Source organism: Lissotriton helveticus, chromosome 5_1 (assembly GCF_964261635.1).
Source record: "Lissotriton helveticus chromosome 5_1, aLisHel1.1, whole genome shotgun sequence".
Lineage (NCBI taxonomy): Eukaryota > Metazoa > Chordata > Amphibia > Caudata > Salamandridae > Lissotriton > Lissotriton helveticus.
Genome location: NC_136065.1, coordinates 324,483,144 through 324,503,227, shown reverse-complemented (window position 1 = coordinate 324,503,227; position 20,084 = coordinate 324,483,144). Strand labels below are relative to the sequence as shown.

The 20,084-nt window shown below is 44.2% G+C and overlaps 1 protein-coding gene across 1 annotated transcript in view; it reads right to left on the bottom strand.

The window, feature by feature from the left end:
- The window catches only part of LOC144753136 (lysophosphatidic acid receptor 6-like), a 59,249-nt gene that overhangs the window by 2,942 nt on the left and 36,223 nt on the right, over positions 1–20,084 (bottom strand). The window lies entirely within an intron of this gene.

Sequence of the window (20,084 nt, the reverse complement as noted above, 5' to 3'; positions counted from 1 at the left end):
CTTCTCTACAAGGCATCAGGGTGCATATATCGTTTTAAAGGGCTGTTCTTTGCCTTGAGAAAATCAGGGGGGGGGTGTATAATCCACTTGTTGCTAGGTAGACAGATAGTGTCTGATCGCTCAGATGTAGCTGCTCTGGGCATCTGATGTCACTGCCTATTGTGACACGGGGTACGATGGCTGCTCCCTCTGGAGACTGCTTTGAGATTACCACTGCCAAAGGTTATAAGCAGTAGTGAGATATTGTCAATATTACCAAAATCTCTAAGCAGGGACAGTCAGATCCAACAGGAGTTGAGGTCTGCTTCCCTAAATCGTATGCTCTGGGGCCAAAAGAGAGGCCCGAGTCCTAATCAATAATACACTATTTGGACCCATATTCTGATTCTGGGTATATCCATTTATGTTCAATGTACCTCAGTTCCCTTGTCTCTTAGACTTAGGTGTGGTTAAATCAGGACATGCTCTGTTATGAAATTTATAAAAATTGGACATTGGCTGGTGGGATATATTAAATTAAAATTCCACCACTGTAGTTGTGAAGTGGAAACCCTGCAAATTATGTAGCTATACTCTGTTAAACTCACATAATGCGGCAGTAGACGTTTTTCGAAAGTTATGAAATTGTGCATTATGTACAGTGAGCAGAATATGGATTTACATGTGTGTACATGGTACTACCTGTGAAACAAGTTTGATATGACCTGTTAACGTGCCTTTTCTTGGTATATGCTAACTAGGCCTTGTTCAAAATGGATGCCTAATCTTGCACAGTCACTGTTTATTATTTCTGCTGCTCACAGTCAAGCAAAGTCATGCTTGTTTTGTTTCTGAATGGCATTGTTCTCAAAGAAGATTCTTCGACATGGGCTCAGTAATGTTACAATAGTCAAGGTATCTTCCTCCTTCTCACATAATTATATTCTTTCACAGTATTTCACTTTTGTAACTAGTTTGTTCTGTGTAGTATTGAGTCCACTCAATAATGTAAATAAAAGATGGGTTATTAATAGGAAAAGCACAGGAGCAAGGTAGGGTAAACCTACACAGGACTTCTTCCCCAGCAACTGTCAGTACAGAGGCTGCAAGAGAATCCTGTGATAACAAGGAATGTTACAGCAAGACAATTCTAAGCAAAACATTAAAGGGCCAACACGACACATCTTCTTCCTTATAAAAAAAAAAAAAAAAAAATCATTAACAAACAAAATCTTGTAACCAAATAGGTTTTGAACAAACACGTTTCTTTCCTATAACCGTATTTTTAGTACAGATGGAATCATTAACATTGGTGTTATTGAAGTTTAGATTTGAAGAACAACATTCATCTGGAATATGAGTATCACTAACATTTTTAGTGGAAACTAAACCTTCCTTGTTAGCTACACTAGAAGTAGCTTTATTGTCAAAACGACCAGAATTATCAACAGCAGAGGTCTTAATAGGAACTGATATATTTTCAATTTCAGAAAAAGTTTCACTGTCAATACTATTAGGAATAACAACATTAGAAGTACAAACAGGAACAGGAACATTTTCAGAAAAGAGAAAACCACCATGGTCCTCTTTTTGAACAGTTTGAAATTCTGGGGTAATATTAGAACATTTAGAAGAATTAATGGAGTCAGTACAGAATTCTTTCTTCCCTTTGTAAATGGCAATTCTTTTTAAATTCCATACTTTTCCATCGCTTAAAAGAACAGCATTTCGCAAAACTTTCTTTATTGTTAAAGGTTTAGAAAATTGAGATTCACCTTTGCGAACTTTCCATGGTAATTTGACTTTTACTATCATACCAGCTTCAACACCAGTAGATCCAGAGGCACATTTATTGTCAAAATTCTTCTTGTATTGGAGATGTTTCTCATAAATATTATCCTTAATTTCACTCATGCGAATGTCTACACAATCTTTCTTATATAACCAATCAGGATTGTACTTAGTCCTAGCAACACGACCTCTCATAATTTCAAAGGGCGACATCTTCAAAGCGTCATGAATGTTGGTTCTGTAGGACCAAACAGCCTTGTGAACACAAATCTCCCAATCCTCTTTTTTTAACTTAGCAATTTGAATGGCATTCTTCAGAACTCTATTAAATCTTTCAGATAAACCATTACCACTGGGATTATATAATGAAGTAGTTCTATGGCTTATGCCTGTTCTTTCGAAATAAGATTTAGCTAATTTGGATAAAAACTGAACACCATTATCACTAATAATTTGATTAGGTAAGCCTTCCTCCATAAAAACGTTATCAATAAATTCTAAGATAGTGGTTGAATCAACTTTATCTACAATGGTAATGCAAGGCCATCTAGAGAAAATATCAATGATAGAAATGACAAACTTATGATTGTCTCCAACAGGCCCCATAATATCCATTGCAACAGTATGCCAAGGACCATCAGGAATTATAGGTAGACACATTTCAGGTTTTAAAGTGTTGAGAACTTTTTCCGAATTTGAACAAACTACACAGTCACGTACCATTCTTTCAGTCATGACATCAATACCAGGCCACCAGTGCAATAGTTTAATATTCTGCTTGGTTTTAACAATTCCACAATGATCCTTATGACACAAACTTAAAATGGAGTTTCTCAAAGATAAAGGAGGAACAGCTTTGTAACCGCGATAGATAGTATTGTCCAAAACCGTAAGTTCATTCCTAACCTCCCAAAAAGGTTTAAGATCAGGAGACAATTTGCTCTTTTCTAACCAACCTTCTCGAATGGAAGAAACAACAGATGTCAACATATTATCCTTCACATATTCCTCCATCCAAACTTTTTTTTCAATACAAAAAGGATTTTCATCATGAATAAGGGCAACTTGAAAGGAATCCCACTCATTTATTGTACACTCTTGCAAATCAGATGGCATGCGTGAAACTAAATCAGCAATTACGTTGCTTTTTCCTGGAAAATATACAATTTTGACTATGAAGTCTTGTAAACGCATAGTCATTCTAGCAATCCTAGCAGTGGCATTGTAAAGACTTTCAGTGGAAAGTAATTTGGTGAGGGGTTTATGATCAGTTCTAACTATACATCTTTTCCCCCATATAAAACTCCGAAAATGTTCTAAAGACCAAACAACAGCAAGTGTTTCTTTTTCAATAACTGAGAATTTACTCTCAGGGACAGAAAGGGCTCTAGACGCAAAAGCAACAATGTGTTCTTTTCCAAAACTGTCAATTTGCGAAAGAACACCTCCTAATCCTTTATTACTAGCATCCACGGTAATAACAGAGTCAAGATCTACATCAAAAGGAGATAACACTGGGGCATTAATGATGTCAGATTTAATCCCATTAAATTCATTCTCACAAAGAGCAGACCACTCAAATTTAACTTTACTTTTCAAAAGTTGTCTGATGTTAAAAACTTTACTAGAGAAACCCTTAACAAATTTAGAATAAAATTCAACCATTCCGAGGAATGATCGAACATCATCCTTACTAGTCGGGGAAGGTGCTTCTTTAATAGCATCAACAAGTTTGGGTTTAGTTGATACACCATCAGAACATAGTACATGACCTAAGTAAGTTACAGATTTCACCCCAAAATGACATTTGGAAAATTCAATAGTAAGGCCTTTCTTTTCAAGAATACTAAGGACTTCTTCGAGAATAGAATTGTGTTCAGCTTCATCTTTCCCATAAATTAATATGTCGTCCTGAAAGAATCTAATTTTAGGATGTTTTCCAAAAAGCTGGTGCATAATACGTTGGAAAATGGCAGCAGCAGAGGCTAAACCAAAAGGCATTCTCTTAAATTGAAAACACCCCATAGGTGTAATAAACGCTGTGAAATGCCTACTGTCATTATCCAAGGAAATCTGATGGTAAGCGGCAGAAAGGTCTAAAGTCGAAAAAATAGAGGCATCTTTAACTGAAGACAGCATTTCGGAAATTTTGGGCAATGGAAATGTAACGACTACAATATTCTCGTTTAAATGGCGAAGATCCACACAAAGCCGAATTTTGCCATTAGAACGTCGTGCGATTGCAACTGGAGAAATCCATTCAGAGGATTCTATTGCCTCAATTATGTCTTCTCCAACCAATTTCTCTAATTCTTTCTCAACGTTATTGCGAACTAAAATAGGGATATTTCTGGCTTTAAAAACTTTGGGTTTTGCATCACCTTTCAAGACAATGCGATGAGAAAATCCATGAAAATTCCCAATTTTGCCACTAAAAACCGTGGGAATTTTTTTAACATGGAATCACCAATTTTCTCACCGTCATTAATCACTAAAACTGGTTCAGGGCTATTTGGATTCAAAATGATATCCAAATCTCTCTGATCTTTCCATCCGAGGACAGGAGGACCTCGTTTGGCTACATAAAGCTTTCCTAGGGAATCTCTATCTTTAAATCTAAACTTTAAAGGTTTGAAACCGATGATCTCAATCTTTTCCCCCAAATATCCTTCAGGAGAGATATCTGGAGGGTAGAATTAATTCCCTAAATATTGTGCGAAATCAGAATTCCATACTTTTTCATTAACTATAGTATAGGGCGAACCAGAGTCAGCATAAATATTAATGGGAATCCCACCAATTAACATGTTACAAATTGGTTTTTTGAGAATATTCTTTTTAAGGGAGTCATTAATGTTGAAAATATATACTTTCTCAAGTGGTTTCTGATTACATTCATCTTCCATAGAGCAATGTGTGATTTTTTTTATGCATTCATTTTCAACAGAACAATGTAAAACTTTTTTAACAATATCCTCGTCATCACTAGAAGAAGAATCATAAATTACCTTAACTTTCTTACCCAAAACTGAAACAGAAGATCTCCGCCATAGAGTTGGAAAATCCCATTTCAAAAAATAAGAGCAAAGTGAAACGCAATTTGAGAAAAAGGAATTTGGCCAGAGTGTCTCACGGTGTCTCAGTGAAATCAGTCGCTAAGAAACTTGACTGGGATAATACTTTGGAAAGCCATGTAACGTACACGGGTGGTCCTGTAACCACAAATTCCGGGAGTCATGATGCTAGTCTTCAAGGGTCTGAGGGTGGTGCCTCTAACTTTGAAGTCCTGCTCTCTACTTTAAAACAGATCCAGGATGAGGCTCGAGCTGAGAGCCAAAGAGCAAGTAGAAGAGCAAGGCATGCGAACAAAAAAATCCAGTCTTCACTTCATAAAATCAATAAAATGTATGAAGAAGTGGTCGGGAGAGTATCAGAGGTGGAGGACAGAACGGGAAGATTAGAAGATGATTTTGCAAAATTACAGGAAACTAAGAGAGATCAGGATAAAACAACAGCGGATATGCTCTGGAAGCTGGAGGAATACGAAAACAGACAAAGGTGCAACAACGTTAGACTACTTGGGGTGCAGGAAGGAAAAGAGGGGGGGATGTGCGGGGGTTTGTTGTCGAATTACTGAAGGGTGCTTTCCCAGAGATGGCTTCATGGGATTGGGAACATGAGATACAACGGGCACACCGGTTTCCGATGGGGCGGAAGGATTCATATGGTAAGCCTCGTGCTATACTGATATACATCGGAAATATTTTACTACGTGAGGAGATTATCAGCAAGGCAAAACCTCAGGCTAAGCGCACATATAAAGATATTGTTTTCTTTACCCGCCCGGACTTTTGCCATACCACGGTGGAAAGACGATGGCGGATGAGACAGATGATTACTCCATTTCAGAATGTTGGTTGTGAGGCTTATCTTATGTTCCCGGCACGATTGAAAGTTGGTTTAAATGGAAATTTTAAGATCTTCTATTCTGAAATTGCTGCACAAGAGTATCTTAGTCTTTTGCGAGAGACAAGAGGTCAGCGTAAAGAACAACGCAAGGACCCTGAGGAACATGACTCCCAAGTGGTTGCTATTAGAGATGTTACTCGGAAGAAGTAGTAAAAGGAAGTGACTAATTCAGTTCGGGCAGGAATGCTGAATAACTAGATGTTGTGTTTAGATTACTTACCTTTCTTTATGTGGGTTGGGAACGGGGTAGGCGGGTATTGGTGGGTATTGGGGGGGTCACTAGTCAATAGTCTTGGGTGATACTGGAAATATATGGGATTTAATAATAATTCAGGGGGAGCACTACGAGTGAGAATTTATGGTTTATGAGAATCGGGGGGAGTGAGGGCGTGACATCCTGTAGGCATCGACGGTCAGATATAGGTCCTTTGGACCTATTTGCCTGTAGGGGGGGTGGGTTCCTGTGGGAGGGTTGTCTGGGGTGGGGGAGGGCGGGTGCCTGGGCAGGGCACACGGGCTTTGGAACTGGTCTGGTTTATGAGGAAATTGAATCACATTGGAAGTATGATGTCGGGCATGGAATTGAATGGATCGAGACCATCAAAACAGGAGTTCTTCAAATAGAAGTAATCGAGAATAAGCCTGGCAGATCGGTAATTATAAATGAGCAGTCAATCGGTAGCTTATTAAAATACAGATATGTCCATTAGATTCGTAACATGGAATGTTTGTGGGATGAATGATGCTCAAAAAAGACAAAAGATAGCAGTTCGATTGCGGCAAATGAACGTAGACTACATATTCTTGCAAGAAACACATATAATGAGTTCTCAGGAGTTTTGTTTAAATCAATTAGGGTTTCATTTATTGGCAAGATCTAAGCAAGGGACGAAAAATAGAGGGGTAGCCATTTTCTCAAGAAGTAAAAAGGTGGTAACTGGTAAGAAATTAGAGGATCAATGGGGCAGATGGGCTATGGTAGAAGTTTTAATAGAGGGAGTATGGACCACCTTGGTTGTAGTCTATGGCTCAACCCAAGATGATCCAGAAATCCTGCAGTTCTTAGATGCTGAGTTAGCAGGTTGGCCCCCTCAGGTTATTATAGGGGGCGATCTAAATATCAATGGGGCGGATGGGCTGGGGATAAGACAGATTGGAAGTTATAGAGGCAGGAAAAAAAGAGTACATAAGGCATTGATAGAACTTTTAGAGAATAATTTCCTGCAAGATGTCTGGGGAAGAATTAGACCGGATCAAACAGGTTTTACGTATTATTCTGCACCACATCGTATATGTGTCCGTCTAGACTATTTCCTGATATCTAATGACTTAATGACGAGTGTAGAAATTGACAGGCTCCCACGTATCCTCAGCGACCATAACCCCTTAGTGCTGACAATGAAGTTAGTAAGCCAAAATAGAGCAAATAGGGTTTGGACCTTTGAAAGACGGCTCCTTATGGACAACGATTATGTACAACATATGTCCAAATGGATCTGTGAGTTTTTTAGAACAATAGTGGGAGTTATATGGGATGCTTTCAAGGCTGGTGCTCGCGGCGAGACATGTAGTTTTAGCGTTTATAAACGAAAACTAGAACGAACTAGGTATAATGACATCGAGAGGGCTGTTTTAGAGGCGGAGGAATCCCTCCACGAATGTGTAATAAAAGGTGAACTGATAGAACAACCAATTATAGAACTGATGAAAGCAAAAAGTGAAGCGGAGGAAGATGTGGCAAACAAGGCAGCCCAATATTATACTATTAGAAGGGAGCGATGTTATGAGTTCAGTGAAAAGGTTGGACATATTCTTGCCACACGTACTAGACAGATAGCAGCAGATGGGACAGTGAGGGAGATTAGGGATGAAAATGGAAGGCTACACTCAGATTCAGAGGAAATTAGGGAAGTCTTTAGGAAATTTTATCAAGCACTCTATGATGATCAAAGCCCCAGTAATATTGAAGAGATAGGTGAGTGTCTCCGGAATATACCAACCGAGAGGATCTCTAACGAAGAAGCAGAAAGATTAGAGAACCTTCTGGATTACACTGAAATTGAAGAAGCTATGGGCAATCTCCCCTCAGGAAAGGCTGCTGGCCCAGATCAACTACCCTTAGAGTTTTATAAAACGTTTTGGGGGAGTCTAGGGCAGAATCTAATTAGAACGATACATGCTGCCCAGACGGGGGAGTCTATTCCAAAATCTTGGGGGGGAGCAGATATTGTTCTAATATTGAAAAAAGGGAAGTTGGCGACTGAGCCTGGGTCTTATAGACCAATCATGTTGATGAACAATGATACGAAAATATATTCTAAAGCCCTCGCAATAAGATTTGCAGGAATAATAGGTGCCCTAGTTAGTAGTAATCAGCACGGTTTTATTCCCGGAAGAGGGACGACACACCACACTCGGAAAGTAATAACTCTGTTTGATGCCGCCGAGGTCACAAAAGACCCGATGGCCGTAATTCTGATAGACGCGGAGAAGGCGTTCGATCGGGTCTCCTGGGACTATCTGTGGCTCACTTTAGCAAGAGCTGGGATTAGGGATGGTTTCGTTAAAGCTTTACAGACTTTGTATAGGGATCCTGTTGCGGCATTAAGAGTAAATGGGGGTGTTACGGGACAATTTCAAATCAAGAGAGGTACACGCCAGGGGTGCCCCTGCTCCCCGTTATTATTTGCCATGTATATGGACCCATTAATTCGCAGGATAGAGGCATGTGTAGATATTACTCCATTAAATACGTTATTGGGACCGTGCAAGATCCTTGCCTATGCTGATGATGTGGCAGTGATAACACCAAACCCCACGGAGGCTATTGAGTTGCTAGAGGCTGAGGCTTATAGATTTGGGCGAGTCTCAGGATACGCCCTGAACACCTCAAAGACACAGATTATTAAAAACTCTCTGACTGTGTGTAATGATAGTCGAGTGGTTCAGGACGGGATCTATCTAGGTATTAATATATCAGCGGATCTTGACTCCTTGGTGGAAAAGAATATTGCCCCGATAATAGGCAAAGTAAAGAAAGATCTGGATCGATATGAGAATCTCCACCTCTCACTAGTAGGACGAGTCAATATTATCAAAATGTTGGTTTTGCCAAAATTTCTGTATGTTTTTAGAGCAATCCCACTTTCAGTCGACAATAAGTGGTTTAAAATCTGTGAACAAATGATTAACCGTTTTATTTGGTCAAAAGGTAAGACGCGAAGGGCACTGAGGTTTATGTCGCTTCCGCGGAAAGAGGTGGCTGGTCACTACCGGATTTAAAGCTCTATTATTGGGCAGCAGCATTGCAATGTATGGTGGGCTTGATTGGGGGCGCAGAAATGGAGGGGTGGGATAAGTTCGGTTCACTTGCTATCTATGGTTTGGTCTTGGGCTCTAATGCTGAAAATGTATTTTTGAGATTTACAGAGGGAAGCTATTTCAAAAGAACGCGATTTAAGACAGTAATGGCTGCTTTTAATATATGGAAAGGATTCGCTAAAAAGCTGGGAATTGGGAAATACAATGCTTACACTAGATTAAAGGACAACCCTTCCCTTTCCATCGAGGTTTTTTCTGGAGTGGTTTTTCAGGAATGGGAAAGGCGGGGGATAAAGAAATTTGGAGATATGATGGGACTTCAAGGCATATTACAATTCAAGGAATTGCAAACTATATATGCGTTGGATACAAAACATTTTTTTAAATATCTCCAAATAAGAAGCTGTATATTAAAGAAACAAGGGGGTACATTGGGTTTTGAAAGAAATACGGTGATGGATTTAATAGAGGGCGGTCGGGACTGCACTATCAAGAGGTTTTATTTAGAAATGACAAATTTAAAGAAAGATGATTTAGAGAAATGGTCAGAAAAATGGTCTATAGATTTAGACATAGGTAGGGAAATCTTCACTGAGTCTTTAGAAATGGGGAGCAAAACGCTGTGTTCTTCGTCTCTTCAGGCCCAACATTATAAGATGCTATACCACCTATATTATACACCTGCTAAGATTGCCCAGTGGGGTGGTTTGTCTGGCACTACTTGTTTTAGATGTGGCAGCACAGATGCTGATCTGTTACATATTTTTGCAACATGTCCACATCTGAATAAGTTGAAACAGGATATCGTGAATTTTTTTCAGAATGCACTATCTATTACAATAGAGTTAACACCAGCTACTATGTTACTAGGGATTAGTAATGATGGGCAGTCGAGCTTTAGAAACTTTATATTTGTAGCAATGGCGATCTACAGACTGTTAGTAGCTTCCGCGTGGCTTGATCCCAATCCTCCATCATATCATCAATGGTTAGGCAAAGTATTCTCAATACAAAAACTGGAAACAGCTATATATGCTAGGAAGGGAAGAAAGGGCAAGAAACTGGACATGCAAATATGGGGTCCTTTTATTGGATGGAAGTTAGGTACCGACTGTTAAAATATTAAGAACCTGTTTAGATATATATTTGAATGTGATTGTATATTTCTTTTTGTTCCATTGTTTTGTAATTACTGTGCCCTGCTCATGATATAATGAAAAATGGGGAAAAAATCTTCAATAAAATAATTTTAAAAAAAATCTTTCTTACTCTTAGACCTATGACAGGCTCTAGAATAATGTCCAATTAACCCACAATTGGAACATTTTTCCTTAAGGGCTGGACACAACTTAAAATTAGCCAAATGTGAACTACTACCACACCTGAAACACTTGAGTTTTTCAGAATTTTTAACATCACTAGGTTTAGGTTTACTTTGGTACTTCAGTTTGTAATTAGATTTACCTTGAACTTTGGCAACTATATGTTCAGAAGCAGCAATTGAATCAGAAGAAGTTTTGTCATTCATTTTGATAGCTTTAGCGCTACGGCCAGACAGTTCAGCTTTTCTAACGATAGCTAAAACATCCTTAAGATCTGAATCGCCATTAATCCAAAGTCTGTCTTGGATTGATGGATCAGATGCATGCATTACAACCTGATCTCTTATAAATTGCTCTTGAAGGTGATCAAACTTACAATCATCCGCTATCTTTTTTAGTTCAGATACATAGACATCTATAGTTTCTCCAGGTAGTTGTTTTCTGCGAAAAAATGTATATCTGGTAATACCTATACACACTTTGGGAGAAAAGTGATTATCAAAATCCTTCAAAATGTCACTAAAAACATTAGATTCACCACCACCAGTACATTTTGACATTTCCAAACCCCCAGCACCAAGAGATTGTAAAAATAACTTATTTTTCCTTTCAGGTTTCATCTTTCCCTCTTCATCAATGGTATCGATAAAGTTTAGGAAGTATGCCTTCCATTGCAGCCATTTCATGCAAGGTTCTGTTCCAGACGGCCAAAAGGCTTGGGGTGATTGTATTGTAAAGTTCTGAGTAGCCATAAGGAACTGTAAAACTCGCACTAAACAGTTAAAGAGGAAGGAAAAAAAACGATCTTACTATGTAAATAGTTGAAATTTTTTGAAGTTGTGCTGAATTAGGAATGATATTGTAATGGAAACGTTGTCAAATGGAAACGCCGTCAAGAATTGCTTCAAAATGATTGAATTGTTGTTAAACGATGCTTAAAGAGTAACGAGAATTAAACGCTGGATATTTGTTAGCGTTGCTATAGAGACGTCAAAATGGCCGCTGGCGTCCTACGTCATCATGCGACGTGCGTAATGCGTTCTGATATGCTGCGCACTGTAGTGAACGTAGAATGGAGGTCGGGGAATCGGAGAGCGAGGAGGATGAACACGCTCGATCCGAAGTTACAGGTAACAGTTTAACCGACCGCTTCACTGCTTTTTAGGTCTCGCCTGTCGATGCGCATGCGCATCGAGCAAGCGAGACTATAGGGGCTCATCCAGACTTTATCTAACTTTCAAGGAATCGTGGCGATTCCTTGCAGTGCCCGTGACTTTTAAGCTCAATGCGCATGTGCATTGAGCTTAAAAGCGCGTGCACAGCCGCCCGCATTCCTCCGACACCTTTGAAGTGAAACTTAGCTTCACTTCAAAGGCCCGGCTTGTTCACACCCACATGCCGCTCTGCCCCGCTCCGCCCCCTCCCCTGAGTCATCCTGCCTGCCCCTTCCCGCCGTGTCGCATTTCTCCTCCCCCCTCCCCTCTCCACTCTCCCCTCTCTTCCCTCCGTCTTGTTTTCTTTGATGCTGGTATTGCTGGCAGCGGCATTGCGCTTGGAGGGACAGCAACAACATAAAACTGACCATGAAGTTAATCACAGGACCCTGCAGCCGAAGGCTTCGTGCACTGAGCCCTCCCGGCATACACATAATTTTATCGCTCTCTTTCTCTCGCGCTCTCCCTACATCTATAGCTCCCCCTCCCTCTCTCCTGTCTTCCTCTGTCTCACTCTAACTGTGTTCCTCCCTCTGTCTCACTCCCCCTCTCTTTTTCCTCCTCTCTCCCTCCCTCTCCGTCTCGCAGCTTAGATTCACGTTTCTGCCTGTTTCACTCTCTCTTCCAACTCTCACCCCCCTCTCCATTTACTTACACAAATCTCGCAGATACCCCAAGCAGCGGTGCACGCAGTACCAATCCTTCTGTTATGCCACATCTCGCAGCTTAGATTCTTTCGCTCTTTCTTTTAACTCTCCACGTTTCTGCCTGTTTCACTCTCTCTTTTAACTCTCACCCCCCTCTCCATTTACTTACACAAATCTCGCAGATACCCCAAGCAGCGGTGCACGCAGTACCAATCCTTCTGTTATGCCACATCTCGCAGCTTAGATTCATTCGCTCTTTCTTTTAACTCTCCACGTTTCTTCCTGTTTCACTCTCTCTTTTAACTCTCACCCCCCTCTCCATTTACTTACACATATCTCGCAGATACCCCAAGCAGCGGTGCACGCAGTACCAATCCTTCTGTTATGCCACATCTCGCAGCTTAGATTCATTCCCTCTTTCTTTTAACTCCCCACGTTTCTGCCTGTTTCACTCTCTCTTCCAACTCTCACCCCCCTCTCCATTTACTTACACAAATCTCGCAGATACCCCAAGCAGCGGTGCACGCAGTACCAATCCTTCTGTTATGCCACATCTCGCAGCTTAGATTCATTTGCTTTTTTTTTTAACTCTCCACGTTTCTGCCTGTTTCACTCTCTCTTTTAACTCTCACCCCCCTCTCCATTTACGTTTCTGCCTGTTTCACTCAGCCACGCAACGCCACTCAGGCACGCAACGCCACTCACGCACGCAACGCCACTCAGCCACGCAACGCCACTCAGCCACGCAACGCCACTCACCCACGCAACGCCACTCAGCCACGCAACGCCACTCACCCACGCAACGCCACTCACCCACGCAACGCCACTCATGCACGCCACTCACACACGCAACGCCACGCACACATGCAACGCCACTCAGCCACTCACTGCCACTCTGCCACGCAACGCCACTCAGCCACGCAACGCCACTCAGCCACGCAACGCCACTCAGCCACGCAACGCCACTCACCCACGCAACGCCACTCAGCCACGCAACGCCACTCACCCACGCAACGCCACTCACCCACGCAATGCCACTCACCCACGCAACGCCACTCACCCACGCAACGCCACTCACCCACGCAACGCCACTCACCCACGCAACGCCACTCACCCACGCAACGCCACTCACCCACGCAACGCCACTCAGCCACGCAACGCCACTCAGCCACGCAACGCCACTCAGCCACGCAACGCCACTCACCCACGCAACGCCACTCACCCACGCAACGCCACTCACCCACGCAACGCCACTCACCCACGCAACGCCACTCACCCACGCAACGCCACTCACCCACGCAACGCCACTCAGCCACGCAACGCCACTCACACACGCCACTCACACACGCAACGCCACTCACCCATGCAACGCCACTCACCCACGCAACGCCACTCACCCACGCAACGCCACTCACCCAAGCAACGCCACTCACCCACGCAACGCCACTCACCCACGCAACGCCACTCACCCACGCAACGCCACTCTGGCACGCAACGCCACTCTGGCACGCAACGCCACTCTGGCACGCAACGCCACTCTGGCACGCAACGCCACTCACCCACGCAACGCCACTCAGCCACGCAACGCCACTCAGCCACGCAACGCCACTCAGCCACGCAACGCCACTCAGCCACGCAACGCCACTCACCCACACAACGCCACTCACCCACGCAACGCCACTCACCCACGCAACGCCACTCACCCACGCAACGCCACTCACCCACGCAACGCCACTCTGGCACGCAACGCCACTCTGGCACGCAACGCCACTCTGGCACGCAACGCCACTCTGGCACGCAACGCCACTCACCCACGCAACGCCACTCACCCACGCAACGCCACTCCCCCACGCAACGCCACTCCCCCACGCAACGCCACTCACCCACGCAACGCCACTCAGCCACGCAACGCCACTCAGCCACGCCACGCAACGCCACTCAGCCACGCAACGCCACTCACCCATGCAACGCCACTCACCCACGCAACGCCACTCACCCACGCAACGCCACTCACCCACGCAACGCCACTCACCCACGCAACGCCACTCACCCACGCAACGCCACTCACCCACGCAACGCCACTCACCCACGTAACGCCACTCTGGCACGCAACGCCACTCAGCCACGCAACGCCACTCACCCACGCAACGCCACTCACACACGCAACGCCACTCACACGCAACGCCACTCACCCACGCAACGCCACTCAGCCACGCAACGCCACTCAGCCACGCAACGCCACTCAGCCACGCAACGCCACTCACACACGCAACGCCACTCACCCACGCAACGCCACTCACCCACGCAACGCCACTCACCCACGCAACGCCACTCACCCACGCAACGCCACTCACCCACGCAACGCCACTCAGCCACGCAACGCCACTCAGCCACGCAACGCCACTCAGCCACGCAACGCCACTCAGCCACGCAACGCCACTCACCCACGCAACGCCACTCACCCACGCAACGCCACTCACCCACGCAACGCCACTCACCCACGCAACGCCACTCACCCACGCAACGCCACTCACCCACGCAACGCCACTCAGCCACGCAACGCCACTCACACACGCCACTCACACACGCAACGCCACGCACACATGCAACGCCACTCAGCCACGCACTGCCACTCTGCCACGCAACGCCACTCAGCCACGCAACGCCACTCAGCCACGCAACGCCACTCACACACGCAACGCCACTCACACGCAACGCCACTCACCCACACAACGCCACTCACCCACGCAACGCCACTCACCCACGCAACGCCACTCACCCACGCAACGCCACTCACCCACGCAACGCCACTCACCCAAGGAACGCCACTCAGCCACGCAACGCCGTCAGTATGTATAGCATTGCACCTAAAAAACAGTTAATATTACAACCCACAAACGCCAGCACCTCTCCCCTCTGTTCCCGTACACATCCAGGCTCGCAATTCAACTCCCCCTCCCCAGACGCCAGCACCTCCCCTCTCTGTCCCTGCACACAGCCAGGCTCTCAGAACACAAAAAGACTTGAAATTGAAATCGTCTACAAAATGAAATAATGACAGACGCATTACAAGCTACATGGCCTTGTACATTCCCTAATCAGCAGACCTACTATTCCCACCCCTCCCTCTACAGCCTCCTACGCCAAAAATAGCGCTTGTATCTATAGCATTGCACCTAAAAAACATGTAATATTTTGACATGTTTATAAACGGAATGAAACACACAGAGTCAGTTCAATTCAACGGGCCTACTATTTCCCTCCTCCGACACAGAGTGACATCACAGAGCCTCTAGCACATCCACGTGACTAAACAGTCCTCGCAACCCGCCATAACCCCCAACAATACGACGGACCTGCTGGGACCATTCTTTAATACCATTTACATGAACACAAAGCCAGGCCACAGACTCCAAGGCTTTCGTTACCAAAACTCCAGGATGCTAGACTACTTTAAGCGCCGTGTTCAAGATTGTAATCACTTGTGAAGTTCCTTTGGGGATGTGCTAATTTAGAACAGCAGGATGCGAGCCGGGTGTTACCTCGAGAACAACAACAAACCCCCCCAAAAACAAAGTCACTGGAAGAAAATACTAACACTAGAAACGTGATGCTTTTTCGCTAAACTTAAACAATCCCACTGAACGAAAATACTAACACTAGAAACGTGATGTTTTTTTAACAAAAATTATTTACTTCACATAACCATGTCTAGTATTTCACAACTTCCCTCTACAGCGTGGTATTTAAAATCGGCCTATTCTACGTCGACGCTTGTACAGACTAAAGATTTCTTATGTTGCCTTCAGTGGAACATTTCCGATGTTGCCTTCTTTTGGATAACTACCATATTTCTTATACACACACATTAAGGGGCGCATCCGCAGCAGCCTCACCCTCACTCACCCTCACTCACCCTCAACCCCTCATGCTATTTTGAAGGGTAACTTGGAGCAGACAGTTCAAGTCGAATTACGGTAAGGCCACTCAGCCACGCAACGCCACTCAGCCACGCAACGCCACTCAACGCCACTCACCCACGCAACGCCACTCACCCGCAACGCCACTCACCCACTCACCCACGCAACGCCACTCACCCACGCAACGCCACTCACCCACGCAACGCCACTCACCCACGCAACGCCACTCACCCACGCAACGCCACTCACCCACGCAACGCCACTCAGCCACGTAACGCCACTCAGCCACGCAACGCCACTCACACATGCAACGCCACTCACACACGCAACGCCACTCACACACGCAACGCCACTCACTCTCACCCTCACACCGTCACCCTCACACCATCATCCACTCACCCTCAACACCTCACCCTCACTCACCATCAACACACTATCACACTACAACCACACACAAACACTTACCACCACAGCACCAATCATTACCACTACAGCATTACTCAGCAGACAAACGACATACAATCCAAACATGTGCGCTTTTAACAGGCACACACACTAATAGCTAGCAATGGACACATTCACAAGGCGTACACACACAACAGTCATCAGTGCATCCTTTCACCATGCATACACCCACACAAACAGCCATCAATCCACGCTTTCAACAGTCACACACACCACCAGCCTGAAGTGCACGCTTTAGAACAACTTTTTGTACGTTGCACACAGAATTACAGCTATACAAGCATGCTTTGGTGCTGTACAGTACTGCAGTTCTATGTCTAAATGAGACTGGGGGAGTTCTAAATACGGCTCTACTGGCAATGAGTGATGATCTCATGTCGCTCAATTGTAGTGTGGGGTTGCAGAATGTTAATAATGTGCTATTGCTGCAGAAATGGACATAAGGGATGCCGTGCAAGAGAAAATTACTACACACAAGGAAAGTGCGACCGAAAAACACGTACGCCAAAACGAAACTCAATCCATGCCAAAGAATAAAACTAAATAGCAGCCATTGATAAAATACTAAACACACTCTAATGAGAGGAGCCAGACAGAAAATACGTACGAGCAAAGCAAAACCAAATACAATAATTACATTAACATCAATAAAAGGAAAGGCATAAACAAAAGTATAAGAACTCACAAAGGCACTTTTTCATAATATGCAAATAAAATTGTCATTACCTGTCGATCGTAGCAGCTCATTCCCTGAAATGTAGAAAATATAAAAAAAAACACAACAAAGAGAACATACACAGTGCATACATTATACTTTGAACTACAACAAGCAACTAACAAAAAAAATGAATAGCGGCGAAACAAGTCACATACCGGTACAAATGACACAAGCAAAAGCTAAGTCAGAGGGAAAATAAACATCACAGTGCCACCTCAGGCGAAACGGAACTACTGAAACTACATACCAGGAAGACACTAGCAAAGATTACTCAATGCATCCCAAAGAATCTACTTAAACACGAGCCAACATTCGCATAAAGATCAAGAAAAATTCAAAACACAAGGAAAGTGAGCGAGAAATAACAAGGGACGCAATTTCAAAGACATAACACATACAAACATAAACATTGCTTTATGTAACATTTCGAAAAAACTATATTTTTCAAACATATATCTTTTAGAACAGTACTAAGGAATATTGTAACTCAAAACTCGATAATACACATGGCGCAATACAAATAAAACACTCATACATCCTAATAAAACATTATTAATAATACGTATATACACACACGTATTAATACATTCAAATTCATGTACTCACTTTTAATAAATGTACATCTTACCAGTCAGACGACGCAGCAACAAACACGGAGGAATAACACACCTTTACCGCACGAACATTCACATCAATTTGGAAAAAGCCCCGTTGACGCATGTCAAATGCAACGCTACGTCACACAACGTAGAGCTGCGATTGGCTAAAAATTACGTAACGCTCATAATTACATCACCATCAATTAAAAAATAGAACGCTAACATCCCTTACGTAACAAACGTAAAGGGAATACATTGCGTAATACCCTTTACTAGAACAGAAAAACAAAAACTTTTAATTACATACACTACATAATTTTAGAAACGTATACACAAGCCAAGTGCGACCAAAAAACACGTACGGCAAAACGGAACACAATCCATGGCAACAAATACACCGAAATAGCAGCCATTGATAAAATAAAAATCAAATGCAAGAAGCCAGGCAGAAAGTACATGCGAGCAGAGAGACCTAATAAAATAATTACATTAGCTTTACAATAAGCAAATCAATAAACAAAAGTATAAAAGTCACAAAGACACGCTTTAATATTATGCAAATTAATTTGTCATTACCTGTCCATCGTAGCAGCTCATTCCCTGAAATAAAGAAAATATAAAAAAGAAAACACACAAAGAGAACATACACAGTGCATACATAAAACTTTTCACTACAACAATAAACAAACAAAAAAAAAAACTGTGCACGCACTACCAATCCTTCCGTTATGCCAGATCTCACAATCTTCCATCACACACGGAGCTGCTCCAGCACAGGCAACGGCAATGCAAGCTTCACTCAAACACGGAGCAGGTACAGCACAGGCAACAGCATTCCCTTACACATGGAACAGGTACAGCACCGAGAGCTGCAGTGCAATCTTCCCTCACACATACATCAGGTACAGCACAGCCGGCAGCAGTGCAAGCTTCCCTCACACACAGAGCAGGTACAGCACAGGCAGCAGCAGTGCAAGCTTCCCTCACACATAGATCAGGTACAGCACAGGCGGCAGCAGTGCAAGCTTCTCTTACACATGCAACAGGTACAGCACTGACAGCAGCAGTGCAAGCTTCCATCACACACGGAGCAGGTATAGCACAGGCAACGGCAATGCAAGCTTCACTCAAACACGGAGCAGGTACAGCACAGCCAACAGCAGTGCAAGCTTCCCTTACACATGGAACAGGTACAGCACCGACAGCAGCAGTGCAAGCTTCCCTCACACATAGATCAGGTACAGCACAGGCGGCAGCAGTGCAAGCTTCACTCGAAAACAAGGAGCAGGTACAGCACAGGCAACAGCAGTGCAAACTTCCCTTACACATGGAACAGGTACAGCACCGACAGCAGCAGTGCAAGCTTCCCTCACACATAGATCAGGTACAGCACAGGCGGCAGCAGTACAAGCTTCCCTCACACACAGAGCAGGTACAGCACAGGCAGCAGCAGTGCAAGCTTCCCTCACACATAGATCAGGTACAGCACAGGCGGCAGCAGTGCAAGCTTCCCTTACACATGCAACAGGTACAGCACCGACAGCAGCAGTGCAAGCTTCCATCACACACGGAGCAGGTATAGCACAGGCAACGGCAATGCAAGCTTCACTCAAACACGGAGCAGGTACAGCACAGGCAACAGCAGTGCAAGCTTCCCTTACACATGGAACAGGTACAGCACCGACAGCAGCAGTGCAAGCTTCCCTCACACATACATCAGGTACAGCACAGGCAGCTGCAGTGCAAGCTTCCATCACACACGGAGCAGGTATAGCACAGGCAACGGCAATGCAAGCTTCACTCAAACACGGAGCAGGTACAGCACAGGCAACAGCAGTGCAAGCTTCCCTTACACATGGAACAGGTACAGCACCGACAGCAGCAGTGCAAGCTTCCCTCACACATACATCAGGTACAGCACAGGCAGCTGCAGTGCAAGCTTCCATCACACACGGAGCAGGTACTGCACAGGCAACGGCAATGCAAGCTTCACTCAAACACGGAGCAGGTACAGCACAGCCAACAGCAGTGCAAGCTTCCCTTACACATGGAACAGGTACAGCACCGACAGCAGCAGTGCAAGCTTTCATCACACATACATCAGGTACAGCACAGGCGGCAACAGTGCAAGCTTCCCTC